General features: G+C 39.1%; 1 protein-coding gene across 2 annotated transcripts in view; it reads right to left on the bottom strand.

Moving 5' to 3' along the window:
* Nucleotides 1-15262, bottom strand: part of CELF2 (CUGBP Elav-like family member 2) — a 547488-nt gene that overhangs the window by 278362 nt on the left and 253864 nt on the right. The gene's annotated exons all lie outside the window — the stretch shown is intronic.

The raw sequence follows: 15262 nt of genomic DNA, 5'->3' as shown, positions 1-15262 counted from the left end.
GCACTGTTAGTGTCAGTTTAGGTAACTTTTCAAGTGATTCTTCCACAATGAAATTCAATGGACTTATTTAAGTTCAATATGTTCCAATATTATACTTTCAAGAAAGGAGTAAGACTTTTTCCCTGGTATGGCTTACTTAGTAGTGAATGGGCTATCACAAATCAATGGGCACACTTTAACATTTCTGTTGGCAGCACAGACAGTGGACTGAGTGCAACCTCAGCAAGTTTGCCACGAACACTGAGTTGCATGTTGCAGTTGACATCCTGGAGGGAAGGGGTGTCATCCAGAGAAACCTGGACAGGTTTGAGGGATGGAACTGTGAAAATCTCATGAGGTTCAACAAGGCCAAGTGCACCTGGGTTGGGGCAATCCCAAGCACAAGCTGGGCAGAGAATGGATTGGGAGCAGCCCTGGGGGGAAGAATTTGGGAGTGCTGGGGGACATGAACATCCACATGACCCAACAAGGTGTGCCCACATCCCAGAAAGCCAAATTTGTCCTGGGCTGAATCAAGAGAAACTTGGCCAGCAGGTCAAGGGAGGCGATCCTGTCCCTCTACTCTGGTAGGGGCTGGGCCTTGGAAGGAGTACACATCTCATGTTCTCAAAAAGGACAAGTCCAGAGGAGGCCATGAAGATGATCACAATGCTGGAGCACCTCTCCTATGAAGAAAGGCTGAGAGAGTTAGAATTCTTGAGTCTGGAGAGGAGAAGGCTCTGGGGAGACCTTATAGCACCTTCCAGTACAGAAAAGGGGTTTGTAAGAGAGGTGGAGAAGGGCTTTTTATAAGGGCATGAAGTGACAGCACAAGTGACAATGGCTTCAATCTGACAGAGGGAAGGTTTAGATTAGACATTAGGAAGAAATTCTTTACTGTGAGGCTGTTGAGACACTGGCACAGGTTTCCCAGGGTATTTGTAAATGCACCATCCTTGGAAGTGTTGAAGGCCAGGTTGGGCAGGGCTTGGAGCAACCTGGGGTAGTGGAAAGTGTCCCTGGCCATGGCAGGGGGGTGGGAACTGGATGATCTTTAAGGTTCCTTCCAACCAAATCTATTCTGTGGTCCTGTGAATTACAGCAATGTAATAAATGCAATCCTTTCACTTTTTGTGGTAAAACAAAAAAACAATCAAAACAAACAAACAAACAACCCAAACAAACACTCCTTTCTTGAAAACTCAGAATTTATATTCCCCCAACTACTCAGAGTTTATCCAGATATCCAGATACTGCACTACCTATGGAACCTAAGGGAAATTATACAGTGATTGGCTTCAGAGTTATTGCAATTTGACATTGTGCTTTTCAACCTCCAGGGTCTCAGTTCTTACCTGAATTACACAGATTAGGTATAGTGGCACTAATGAAGTCACTGTCAATTTATAGAGATGTAAAACTGTGAACAGATTCTGCCCCAGACCAAACCAGTATAGAGACATGACCTATCAGTGGAGGCTGAAGGTCTACCTGTACACTACTGTCATTTTGTATACTAAATTGCTTTTAAATTGCAAAAGCTCTTTTTTTAAATTTTATTAAGTTAGAGGGATGTAAACATTTAGGCTGTAAAGTGAGACTTGAATCATTAAATATTCTCCATTTGCTTATAATCAGATTGAGAAGGAGCATTAGATCTTCTTAAGCTGCTCTTGAGCGAAATGAGAATTATATATGTAATGCATTATCACATCTGATGGTTTATATAATGCAGCTACTAATTTCTTCAAATTATCATGAAGTTAAAGAAAAAAACCCAGTCAGTCTCCACTTTTTGCTACCCACCTTAATTGATTAATACTTACAATAGTCTTTCCCTAGATCTTCTCATTCCTACCTGTAGCAGTGAGGAACAAAGCAGCCTATATTAATCTCATTCAGGCATCACTTACTGCCACTTATATAATTGCATTCTAGACAAGCAGAAGGATTTTGGAGTCTGAAAGCCATCAATATCTCATTTTTATGTGCTCCAGACATGAGGAGCATCATTATGTAAGGCTAAGAATAAAATCAGCATTGGAAATAACAATCTGGCCTTTGGTCTGTTGCAAACTCTTCTCTGTTGCAAGGTCTGATTTTTGCTGTAATTCTAAAAATAGGTCCCTGAAGCATGAACCCCAATTAGATAGCTAAAAAAAAAAAACCACCCAGACCCAAAACCAACCAAAAAAAAACCAAAACCCCAAAAAACTTAAACAACAAGCCAAACCACAAATAAACCCAGCTCACTATAGAACAGCTACTGCAGATTATTGCAGGTACTTCAGGAGTAAATCCAGTACCAAGAGAGTGCAATTCCAGCATAATCACAGTGGGATTTGTTTACTACATCTCTCTCTTCATTCTGTTAAAAATGACATGTTAAAGTTCGTAGAACTATCAAAAAACTTTCTACTTTAAGAACTAGAAAGCCAGGGAGCAGTCACAGGGATTGTCACTGACTTGGTAAAGTCTTCCTTTTCCCTGGAGTGTGTTGACTTCACTCACTGTGTCACACTCCCCAGGCTTTGATCCTGACAGCATCTCTCCAAACCAGGCTCCCTAATTTTACCAGGTGTGTGCATACATTCATCTTCAAACCGTTGATAAAGTACATGACTGTTGTCTGGATGTGATCTTAGATCTGCAACTTCTTTGTAGGGCAGGTTCACATTATAATCATGCAAAGCAGCTTGGAAACAGTGTTTTGAAGAAAGAGATCTTAATAATTAATTCTGTCTACATAAGTTCCCTACATCACTTGTAAAATCAGTATATTAATTAGTGCTGTTTGTGGCAGTTTTACAGGAACAACAGATTTCTCTCCCTGGTGCACTTGTAGGAAGGCCTTGTGCCTCTGCACGTCCTTCTCTCCTGTGATTGCACCCCGAGAGCAGCTAATAATTTTGTTCTAGAAAACCACAGCATTGGAAAAGCATTTCAATGATGGTTCAGTGCTCAGTAATTGGTAAAGATTCACAAGGGTTTAGTCATATTCTTATGCCTACACCTGTATGTCTGCCCAAGACAGTAAGAGTCACCTGAAAGAGACACTTGTTACAGTACAAACTGGTTAGTAGCTAAATCAAAAATAGCTTTTATTAACTGTCATTTCAGAAGGATTCCATTTCAGCTGCAAGGACTCTCATGTTTATGAACGTACCACAAAACCCTGAAACAGTTTATGTTTATTTATGTCCATAAGTTGCTACAAATAAAAAAAAAATTGCTTCTAAGATATAGCAGTACAATTGCTCTTCTCCAACAGCCTTCAAAAATCCCCAGCATTTTAATTGAAGAGGCCTTTTTTTTTGGGTTTTTTTTTTAAGCTGTATAATGCAAGAGAAAGAAGTTGAAGGAAAAATGTTTGCTCAGTTCAAACAGCATCACATGATGGTACATTCAGGATGGCATGCCTTTGAAAAGGCACAGTCAAAAGTCTGAAGGCTTCAGTATATTCTTCATCTAATATCTGTTTTGGATAGGACTTATAAAAGACACTCTGTGCTTTGATCAGTGAGTTATATTTAGAAGAACTACACGAGCCAAATTATTTTTCCAACAGATTCATGCCGTGTTTTCTGTCCACTGACTACCCAAATAGGTCCCTGGATGGTGATAAATGAAGGCAGTTGCTTTAAAAAGCAGGGGGAAAAAAGAAAGCATGGCCCATCACTAATCAGATAAAGCAAGAGATATTATTTATACTGAGGATGTACTGTTTTCACACAGCTTCAGAGGCCTCAGTTTCTCAAAACGCTGCGCTCATCTCTAAAGGCAGCGAGACTTAAACAAATGCTGACATGCTTTGCTGAAACATGGCCTTGAACCAACAGTCAAATTAAAAAAGTGCAGAAGACATCAGGCATCCTTTGAATTTTATTCCTACTTAATGGACAGACAGGCAGAGGAATAGATAAGATACGTGACTGGAATGTGCAAGGAGCTGGGAATACGAAACAGAGAATCTGGTTCCAACACCTTTTGCAATGCTACTGGGGTGCTCTTTTTTCCCCCCCTTTAAGATGATTTATAAATCTATTATGGTAAGAAATAAATTTTGTCACATTGCAATGACTAGCAGGTGACCCTCATGGAAATCAAAGAACTATGTCTTGTATTTTCAATCCAATGGTAAAAGGCCAAGTTACCATGTTACCCTGTTCTCCATGGCATGAAAATTTTGCAAAATGTCAGGACTGCTGGAGTCTTTACAGTCTGCTATCACATTGCTGACTGTTGCAGCATATTTTGACATTACAGGGAGCCATCTCAGATAGGGTCTTCAGAGAGCTCATTGTTGGTTTCTAATAAACAGAATGTTAAAATTTCCTATCTACTTCCATGCAAACAGAACCTCATCTTAAAACAGGAGACCTCTTTCAGCCCATGAATCTTTGTCTATATTTGAACTTTGTTCTCTTCCTTTAGTCTTCTAATTCCATGGAGACAGCTTTAAAAGATTTGAGAACTCTTTTAATTTAATTTTTTTATAACCACACTTAGTAAAATGAACAAGCTCCTAGAAACTTATCTGAGTGACACATTGAACCATAGGTCAGAAATGTAAAAGATAAGTACAAATAACACACAAATTTTTCAAAGTCTGAGTTGAAAGAAAAATTGACAGCCATTTCATACCATATCTAACCCTGAAATATGGTAGTGATTAATATAAAAAAAAAAAAAAAAAACCAAAAAACCAAACTTTCAGTAACTCTGAAAATCAAATTATTTTTAAAATAATTTCTAACATTTACTTTAATTTCTTGGCACAGAGAAATCACCTGAACTATTTATTTTAGTGGAGCAACAATACTTTAGAGCAGCCTGAGGATGTGACAGGTACGAGGTCTATTATTACACTTGGATTTAACCAGATAGAACAGCTTTCAAAGTGCATTACTGATAAGGGATGGTTTGATATGAACAGCCTAACTTTATTAGAAGCTCAGCTGATTCTGAGGCCCAGAAATAAGGTAGCTGAAAATCCTCCCTGTTATCTTTGATAACTTCAGTGCTGTCTAAGAACAGGAGGCTGATGAGATTCTGATAAATAACAACCAGCATCAGAGGAGGGAAATCAGTTTTGTACATTGTCATGAACAGATTCCCCAGTTTTTGAGTCCAAGGATATTAACTTCCTAAACATAGGCAGATCTGAAATCCCAAAGCAAGGAAAACTTAAATATTTAGGATCACTGTAATCCCAATATGGTATTAAAAAAGGAGCAGAACCCCCTGGTTGTCTCAAGCCTTTCCAAGCTTTTATGACAGACCAGCTGAGGAATTTCTTACCTTGCTGTCTTCACTGCATGTACTTGGAAGAAGCTCAATCGGATATGGTTATTAAATAGTTCTCACCTTCAACAATCAAAACTCCAAAGACCCATTAAACTGATGAAGTTTAAGACGACAACCTTAAGTGTGAAACATTAAAAAAAAAAAAAAGTTGCACTCTTGACTAAAGCAGGCAGAGTTACTTACAAGGAAGGCTAATCCATTCGACCTGCTAAAGCTGTATTTCACATTTGATTAAAAACATGCCACTCTAAGTACACAGAAAAGGCTGGAGCATGACGGAGTTGGGCCACTCCTGCTCTGGCCAATATTTTCTGTGAACTTGCGGGGAACTGGCAGAGACATTAATCTTCTTTCCATCCCCTCTCTCCCCCCGTTAAATCCGCTGCTAGGAAAACACTCTCTCGTGAAGCCCATGGGGAAGATGTCCCTGCTGAGACAGGATAAAAGACTCTTACATGACTCTTACTAGCCTGTATGGGTCCATCAGTGGCTCATATCCAGGAAAACAATCTTATAGTCTGTTGATCTGTGAAAGAGCCCTCCACAGATTGCAAGCGATGAGCCAGCCCCATCTAGTTCCCGCTACAAACACACCTTTGCAAAATAAATGTGTGACTGGCTCTTTGTGGTAATGGTTTACTGGCTTCTGCTATCACTGTGATCACAGCGAGGTAAAAAAGATAGAAAGGACTGTTGAAAAATAGATCTTCTTTTTTTTTAATGCCCTGTATATTCTTAATTGTCTTTTAAATTCCCTGGTGGTGTAGGATGCTAAATGCACTGGAAATTCAAATTGGCATCTAGCATCCAAATCACTGAAAGAAGAAATGCAACAGACTAGAAAATGAAAGAAGAAGCCAAAAGGCAAAAAAGTCTAAGCACAGCTGCTGGCATATTTCCCCCTTCTCTCTCCTGTTTTGCAAGTCACACTATTTTCTAATTTGCAAGGAAAGAAATTAACCTGTAACAGAATGTCACAGTCTCTGCCACACAACAGGGGTTTATTGCATTTAAGCTTCAGAAAAAATTAATTGTAACTTGCAAATAAGAAGTGTATTCTCTTAATGATTTAATGGTGTCAACCTCTTTTCTTGTATTGAGTCTGTTGAACAATTTTACAACAACTAAAGAAACTTTTCCAAACACTTGAAATATGTTTGGGTTTGTTTTCTTTAATTAATGGAGTGTATGTGGGTCACTCCATAATTTAACCTCTTGTTGCATTTCAAGGTTTCACATCCTTTAATCTGGTGTGCTAATAGATGAATTTATTACTAGATAGTGCTGTCTTGAATAGAAAATGACAATCATTGGAACATTTTTGGGATCATAGAATCACAGAAAATTTTGGGTTAGAAGGGAACTTAAAGATCATCTTGTTCCAATCCCCTTCCATGGGCAGGGACACCTGTTCAACACTCCATCCAACCTGGCTTTGTACACAGGGGTTGAAGTGATGAATCTTAAAATCAAATTTTACATTTATTTGGCCTACATCATCAATCTTAAAAATAAATTAATTAATAAAAGTGAAAATCTCAGCAGGCTGTTGAGATTTCCTGGGAGAGAATACACCTGTTTTGAAATGGAGCTGATGAGACTTTGAAACCATGAATAGCCTATAGACCAGGTTACCTCAAATGCCTTTGGTCAGATGTGTCTCTGAAGGGGTAAGATTCTACTATTAGATGTGTAATTTCTTAACAATGATGCTGGGAATTTGTAAGACTAGGTAAAAGCCCCAAAGCAACAAAAAAACCCCAAATCCTGGCACAAGAGGACAAGATTCCATTGGAAGGATCTCATGGTTACCCTGTACTACTTTACAACAACAATAAGTTTTTGCAGGTTCTTGGAGCTGGAATAAACTGGACTAAAACAGAATAATCCTCAACTTCATCCCAGTATTTAATTATGCAAACATTAACAATGGGACCAAAGAAAGCAGTGTATGAGGAACCTCAGATATGCAAACCTTATCAGAACTGCAAACATCTCTTTTGTAGGGCTCCACAGAACAATCAGAAAAACAACATGTCCCCATGAAATCATCCTGAACAAAGCCACCCTATGAGAACTTCCTTTGTGCGTGTCTCTGATGTTTCATAGTTATTTATTATGAGGTAAAGTTCTCATCTGTCCAAGGGATCAGTGATACTGAAATGGGGCAAAGCTAATTAATGAAACAGTTAAGACATCTAGTTCTTTTGGATTTGTATGCTTTTGTCTCCATTATCCACTATAAAGGGTGGTCTTCATTCTAAATGTAGCCCCCAATAAAGTTAAGACCTCCCCTCTCTTCTGTAAAAGAATTAAATGCTTTTGATTCAGCTATGAGTGCCTGTGAACAAAAGATAGATTTTTCAGGAGTACTTAAGTTGCTAAATCTTCTGGGAGCCAGAAATTTATTGGTAGTGACTAGGATACGAGCCCCTAAATGCTTAAATGTTTTTTCTGCTATAAACACAAGTTGTTTTGAAAACTGTACTAAATCCAGTGCTTCCCTTTCCTTCTGTGAAATGTAATTGCTACAGGCTCACTGGAGGGAGGATATTTACTGGGCCACAGTTTAGTAAAGCTTATCTGCACAAACACACAGGTGAATTAAGGTGGTTTGACTTAGAAAAGCAACACCACATTTTGGTTTTGTCATTACACTTTCAAATGGAAGGTGGACTAATGCTGTGGGATGAAGCCAGTACGTGGCTTATTTTGAACGTAAAGCAAACTAACAAAATAATGTGAAAAGGAACTAAGGAAAAATGGTGGAGAGGAAAATTATGCATTTTGATTTGTGGCAGTTCTGATGGGATAAATTCAGTCCACCACATCTTATTCTTATACATTTTAATTTTACAAAGTTGAGTAGAGAGTGAAGCTTCCTTTCAGGGCATGCTGACAAATTATAACCCTGTGTATTCCTCACCCTGCTTTAACTGCATTTCCAAAATTCCTAGTGTCATCATTTACCCAAACAGGCTATATTGCAATACCTGAGATATTGCTAGGTCTTTTTTATAGCTTTAGTTGCTCAATGATCATTTTCCTCTAGCTTGTAAAGATTATCTATGCATTCATATTCCATAATTCTACCTTTCAGAGATATGAAGAGTTTAATTTTGATTTCTTTGAAACCAACTTCATGGAAACTGTTTGACCATAAAAACTAATTAGCAAAGACTCTCGGTGTTAATCTTGTGCAATAGACTATAGCTGGAGGATGCAAAAAGATCATTTCTTCCATAATAACTGCAGCATTTCATCATCTTAAGCTACACAGCAATGCAAAGGTAATGACATTTTTATTTTATCTTTTTATGATGGGACTCATCAATACCACTACCCATTTACATTTTTTTTTCTAACATCTGCTTGCAATATCCAAGCAAAGTCTCTAGAGGCTCATACAATCATTTTCAGATGCTAGTACACTGAAAATGAGGATTTTGAGATCCCAAGAAGCATTGATGCCATGCAGTCTAATAGTACAAATGTTAGCTGTGCCTTTGAATTATTTGCATTAGAGGCAGTTAAGAAAGACCTCCTAAGAATGGTGCAAGACAAAGGAAATGGTTTCATTCTCTGAGGCAAGGGAACTTCTATATTTAACAATGAGGGTGGCCTTTGAGCTGAAAAGAAACATAGAATGCCTTAGGTTGTAAGGGACTTAAAACCTAAAATAATCTAGTTCCAACCTCCCTTTTGAGGAGGGTTTGCTCCATTTGTGCCATGTTGATGAACCAGCTTTCAAGGAACTTTCGAGAAAGAAAATCTTGTATGAAAAATCTGATACAACCCACATCCTGGGGGACAAACAATTTTCAGCCAATAATAGCAACATGATTTCTGGCTGACTTATCCTCTGAGAAAAACCAAAGAATAATGCTGTCTCAATCACAATCCTTCTGTGGCTTGTATCCCCCTTGGAGATAAGGAACTGAAGTTTTTTAACAGCAGTTACCTGAAACTGCCTTATTTGTAAAGACCAGAGAAGCTTAAATCTGCAAACTTTGGTGGCTGCATCAGTACTTCCTAGGGAAAATCCTGAGAAGCTCCACTAGCCATCATGCAAGTCCTACCTTGTTTGCAATCAATTCTTTTTATTGTTTGATTTTGCAAAGTACCAACAGTGTTCTGCACCAGCAGGTAAAGGCATGAAGAGAAATTCCTTGTCACAAAGAGATTGCCATTTAGATACACAGTGTACTGACAAAGGAGAGTGTAATGGGAAGCAAAGAGTGAGTGGAGTAATTGAATGATGAATTTAAGCATACATTTTGTTATCTCTGTGGGGTTTTATGTTTGTTTTCTTTTTGACTTATTGAATTGGGTGTTCATACTTTTCAATCATTCATTAGCTAAACAGTTCTCTTGTGGTTTGAGTAGATTAGGAAATGAGAACTGGGACAAGCTAAAACTGGGGAAAGGGTGGGTATTTTGTTAAGCAGAGGCAGCTCACATCACTTCTGGAATATCTCATGCTGCTTACCCATCAGCGTTTAGCAGGGATCTGCCTGATGGAGGCTCTGCCCTGCAGAATTGGTTTGTTCTCAATGCCAGGCAGTGCAGCCTTTACAGACCTGGTGGTTTCCTGCAGGCTCTGCAAGTTGCCCTGCCAAAACCCAGCCAAGCAAATCACTGGGATTTGGAACATAAAATGAACATAGGCAGAATCTGTCTAATTAACCTGATAAATCATGGAAAATGGGTGATTTTTTAGCATGTGTCAGTCCATTAGATATTATTCTGTGAGACAGAATAATGGAGAGGGTTTAAGGAATTATTTGGTTTTCTACCTTCTCATAAGGAGTCAAGATGCAAGTTGGCTTCACATGATTTTAGACCTTTTCTCCATTGCACAAGAAACAATCCATACAACCTATTATAAACATATTCCTTGGAAAAAGTTTTGGGAAAGTGCCTTCTTTTCTCTAATAACCATAAAAGAAGCACTGAACAGCTATTCCAGATGAGGACATCTGCAAACATGCAGATACAACATGGTGTTCAGATTTATGGAATGTCTCAATCAATACTCCATGGGAACCATGGGTCAGCAAAAATTTCAAGTCCAAAACAGTGCCAAACCTACACAGACCTATTCCAGCAGGTCTATTTTATAAATATTCACTAGCAATCTGGAGATGAGATGGTATTTGAAATATGCAGTATTAAGGAAAAAAAGTAACATTTAATATACATTAATCATTTAGAAAATTCCCAGTGTTGAAAGTGGGTAAATTAACAGGTAGACTTTGTAACATGGTGCCCTAATTTAAAGAAAGTTAACATTAAAATGAAGAGGTTGAGTATGCCAAGCTACAATGACCTGACTGTCTCACAGCTAGGACAAGCAAATATCTAGAAGAATGATTTTATCCCATTTTTTAGCATCTGTATAAGTAAAACTTCTCCCAGGCAAGGTAAGCAAAGTTTGGCCATTTCTTCAATGTAAAATGCAGAAAAAAATCTATTTGGAAATCTTACATGGAGAGTCTTAATTATCCAATCAAGTTGTACTTGTAATTATATATTACAGTCTCTTAGGACAAAAATCACATTTCCCCGTGTACTTGTCCCTTACTGGGAAAAAAAATATCCCAACCCACCAACCTGACTCTTGCAAGTTTTCACCATCCCACTATTAGAATATTGCAATGCAAATAAAATCTTCATGCTAAAAATATAAGCACATTCAGGGTCTCCAAAAGCAGGCTGAAATGTTGTTAGTCAATATTATTCCTTCCTGCTGGGGCAGAATTCTGTGTAAATCTCGCATCCTCAGAAAAGTCAGCTCAGGTTCAGCTCTGGCTTTTAAACACCAGCGATGCCCGATCACCTTTCCGCATTGCATTCACGAAGGAAAAAAGTTTTCAGGACAGCACAGGTGATTTAGATACAGCTTAAAATGGAAGACACTGAAGTCACCTCCATTTATATTCGATGCTGATGTAAACCACAGCATGTAACATTTCCAGTTGCTACACACAAATCTGTCTGGACATTTGGTGGACTCTCCTGTCCATGCCTTGTTTCAGGGGCCAATTATCCCGAGCAAGGTGATTGTCATTATGTGCCAAGAGGTCCTCAACTGGTGCATTAGACTGTATAAGTGGGAAAACATCCTCATATTTAGGATAACTCTGTCATTCAAGTATTTTTGCAACATTTTTTTTCAGATGAACCCAAAAGTAAATCAGTAACCTCAGATCGTGCTTATCCTACAGGTTTGGGACTCCTCAAAGGATCAGTTTAATGAAGTGTGGGGGATTTTTAAAAATCTCATTTCATAACACTGGGGTTTTTTGGGTTTCCTTGGCTTTGTTTTTTTTTTTTTTTTTTTTTTTTTTTTTTTTTATGAAGAGCAAAAAAAAAATAACTTCCAAAACAAGTATCTCACATTCTGAAAGCTCTTTTTGGAACATATGGTCTTATCCTTCAGAAATTATGTGTTCTCTTGACACAGGCTGTGACAATCAAGTTGCACATGAAGTACTGCTATATTATAATTACTCGGTTATGCCAGGCTTCTCAACAAAACTTTCCCAGAAGTTCCTGTCACTCAATTTTTAAAGTGCATTCAGAGATTTGAAGCTTTAATGAGCCTTGATAGAGTTAAGTAAAGGTCCCACCCAGCCTGCGAAGGCAATGTCTGCTCCATGCTGAACGCCTTGGCAACAGTGAGCCCCAGGCAACAAATACCAAGTCTCAGGCAACTTCCAGAGAATTCAGAAATTTTCAAGCTAGAAACAAAGTAGCCCATGAAAATGGCATCAACTCACACCCATCTCCCGGGAACAGATGGATCTGTGACATAAAGCTTTGTGAACCGAGAATCGAGCCAGGCTGGAAGCGTGGTACCATGTTACAAACTCTGCTTGCATTTCCTCAACACCTTCCTATAAAAAGACTCATTATTGACATTATGTTAATACATTTCATGAGGGTCACCTCGTAGCCTCTTAACTTAATAATGGAGTGAATTTGGCTGTGTATTAGCTGGTGTCCATGTGAGTAGCATTTTAAATCTAAATCTGAATTTAGTCCATATGGAATTTGCATCTCTTCCAAATCAATTTTGTAGAACTGCAAATCCTGTGTTTTAAAGAGCTGTGCCCAGTCACTTCTCAGTGAGGTGCAGAGTTTCTGATTTTCTCAGCTCTCTCTTTGCCATTCTCTTTCCAAAATCCAATGACTCCTCTCCTAAGGCTGCATAGAAAAAAAAAATAAAATTACAGTGCTAAGCTCTGACAGATCACTTCAGCACAGCAAACAAAGCTACATTAATCATATACATCACCCTAATGAAAAGTAAATACAGTTCAGGGCTGGACATACTCTGAATAAGGCTCTGATCAGAGGTGCTGCCCTGGCCCATGGGCTGGAGCTGCAGAAAACACTCAATCTTCAGCCTGGCGTCGCTGCAGACTGGATCCGCAGATGGGAGCTCTTCATGGGTCAGCAGCCTCCAAACCTCCCACTTCACAAGATGCAAATAGATCCTCTGAACACACCAAGGAGATTAGCAGAGAAATAATTCCAGCCTGTGGCCAGATATTCATCCTGGGGACCTGCCAGACTTTCTACTCAGCCAATCCATTTTTAAAGACAGCGTCTTATTAGCGCCTTACAGTTCTTGAATTACTTTGTCGAGTCTTTCTAATGAGACAGCAATCTGTCCAAGGGTATTAAGAGAAGTAAATGATAGACCTTTACTTTCTGATTTGATTACACAGGTGTATTCAAAGGTTAGAGGAATGACAGCAGACTGGAAGAGAGAAAATCTTACTCGGAGCAGTTGTTGGCTACATTATTTGAGGGAACAGTCTTGCAAATACCAGAAATTTGGCTTTAAAGAGAAAGATGATCTTTTCTTCTATCTCCCCTTACAGGGAATAGCTACAGCATATTCACCTTCCTCTTCCAGTTAACCCCAGTACAACCTTCAGTCTTACATTACAGAACTTTCTGTATTCATATGCAATCCAAACAAATTCAAACTGTCTGCATCATCTTTTTCTCCTATTTGCATTTTAGTGACCTTTAATTAGACCAGTTCAGCAAGGTGCAATTCTTAAACTAATTTTTCTAGTTCTGCTTCCTAACATACAAGCAGTATGATAAATTCTCCAAGAAAGGTAATTATGTATTTTATTACTAACTAATGCTCAAAATGACACAACACACTCTCACTTTACCACAGCCTTCAATTCATATGCCTTACTTTTGCCAAATGGTTTGCCAAGTGCTACCACAGAATGGGTGATGTTCATCACTTCAGTGATGTATTGTATTGTTTCAAGAAAATGAAAACTGTAACCTCAGTCTCACTGAAACAAAGGCAAAGACAAAAGTGAAACTTTTCTCCTTAACTCCACTTGGCTCCAACATGGACCCTGACGCAGGGTTCCATGCGAACCCTGATGCAAAAGTTCCCTTTGAGTCAGCAGTGAAGACAGACAGGAATGATTCATATCTCTCCAATATGGAACTGTGGGATGAATCCCTTCACCTGAGAAGGTGGAGAGCTCAAGCTTAGCTTGCTTCAAAGCCAAGTAGGCATAACACAAACACCAGTTATGAATCATGCAAGTGGGGAACCACACAGAAACTCAATGCTTCCAACGGAAATGAGGTTGTTTGCATTTTCACTTCCATACCAGAAAGTTTAGAATTTATATTTAAAATTTTTGTTACATCCATTTCCCATCCTTTTTAGGTGGTTTTTTTTCCTGTGTACCTTCCATGGAAAAACCCAGTCAGAAACCTCCATTTGTAGTTAAATTGCAAAGCAAAAAACATCTTCAAAGAAACCATTTTATGTAAAGCACAACAGAAAAGATATACTGAAAATGAGAAGCTTCTACCAGAAAAACATGATGAGGACCTTAGTTTTAACTCCTCATGTATGGTTTGGGTCCTGACCTTCAAGAACAAGGTCCTGTCTGCATGGATTGTGCATTTGGGCCATAGCCATGAGGCATCATGGGGTAAAAGCAGCACACTCTGTCCAGGCTGCTGCTGCAGGAGCATCCCAGTGTCCTCCAGCAGCCTCCCCAAGACACAGCAGGCTGGGCTCCTTCGGTCTGTGCATGTGGGGATTTGTGAAAATAGACTGTAAAATCATTCCCAGCTGGCAATTTTTCTCTAGCATCAGAAGTGCATCCAACATGCAAGGATTAGATGCGCTTTACTTCTATTTCTTTTTTGTCTTCCAGCGTAGAATTCTGTGTTTCCTGAACTTGAGCTCTTCCCCAGCAAACTCCCATCAGCTGAGCAGTGTCATGTAGCTGCCCTTCTCCCCAGCTCCCTGGTCATGGGAGCACAAGTCACAGGTTATAACATTAATCTGTGCAGCCTCTGCCCAAACCTACAAGATTCACACAAGCCCTGGAAGAAAGAAACCAAGCCAAAGCAGAGAAATCTGTCTGTGCCTCATCCCTTTGATGCCCTCCACCAATCCAGCAACATTTCAGTAATAACATATTGTGTGCAGACACAAAAACCCACACTTTAAATAATAGTCTAGTTACAAATTTGTAAACATAGCTAAAGAGCAATAATACCTCCCTTCACTGCTTGTTTTTGGAACAGCTGCTGTCACTGTTGCAGACCATCTGCAGACAGGAAGGTAACTTAGCAAATACTTCCAAAATCCTTCTGCTTAATGAGCAGGTAAGGAATGACAATCAAAAGCAGAGCTGCAGCAAGAGATGCTCGTGCTTCTGTGCTCCCACACTTTTAGCTCTTAGGGCTTTAATTTAAAGCTTTTGTTGATGAATTTGACCTGGGCTGGTTAAAGCCAACACAGCTCAACTGCCCTGCTGCTTGTGCAAGCATTTCCATGAGCACCAGAGGGATGCAGTCTAACTCAATACCTCTCTCTTCAGCCTTTAAAATAAGTGGTTTTATTTTTAAATATGAAGATCAGTCATTTGCTCCATCTGATGATCCCTCTCTAAATTCACTGCTTGGC

This window comes from Zonotrichia albicollis, chromosome 4 (genome assembly GCF_047830755.1).
Source record: "Zonotrichia albicollis isolate bZonAlb1 chromosome 4, bZonAlb1.hap1, whole genome shotgun sequence".
NCBI lineage: Eukaryota > Metazoa > Chordata > Aves > Passeriformes > Passerellidae > Zonotrichia > Zonotrichia albicollis.
This window is presented reverse-complemented; position numbering and strand designations above follow the sequence as displayed.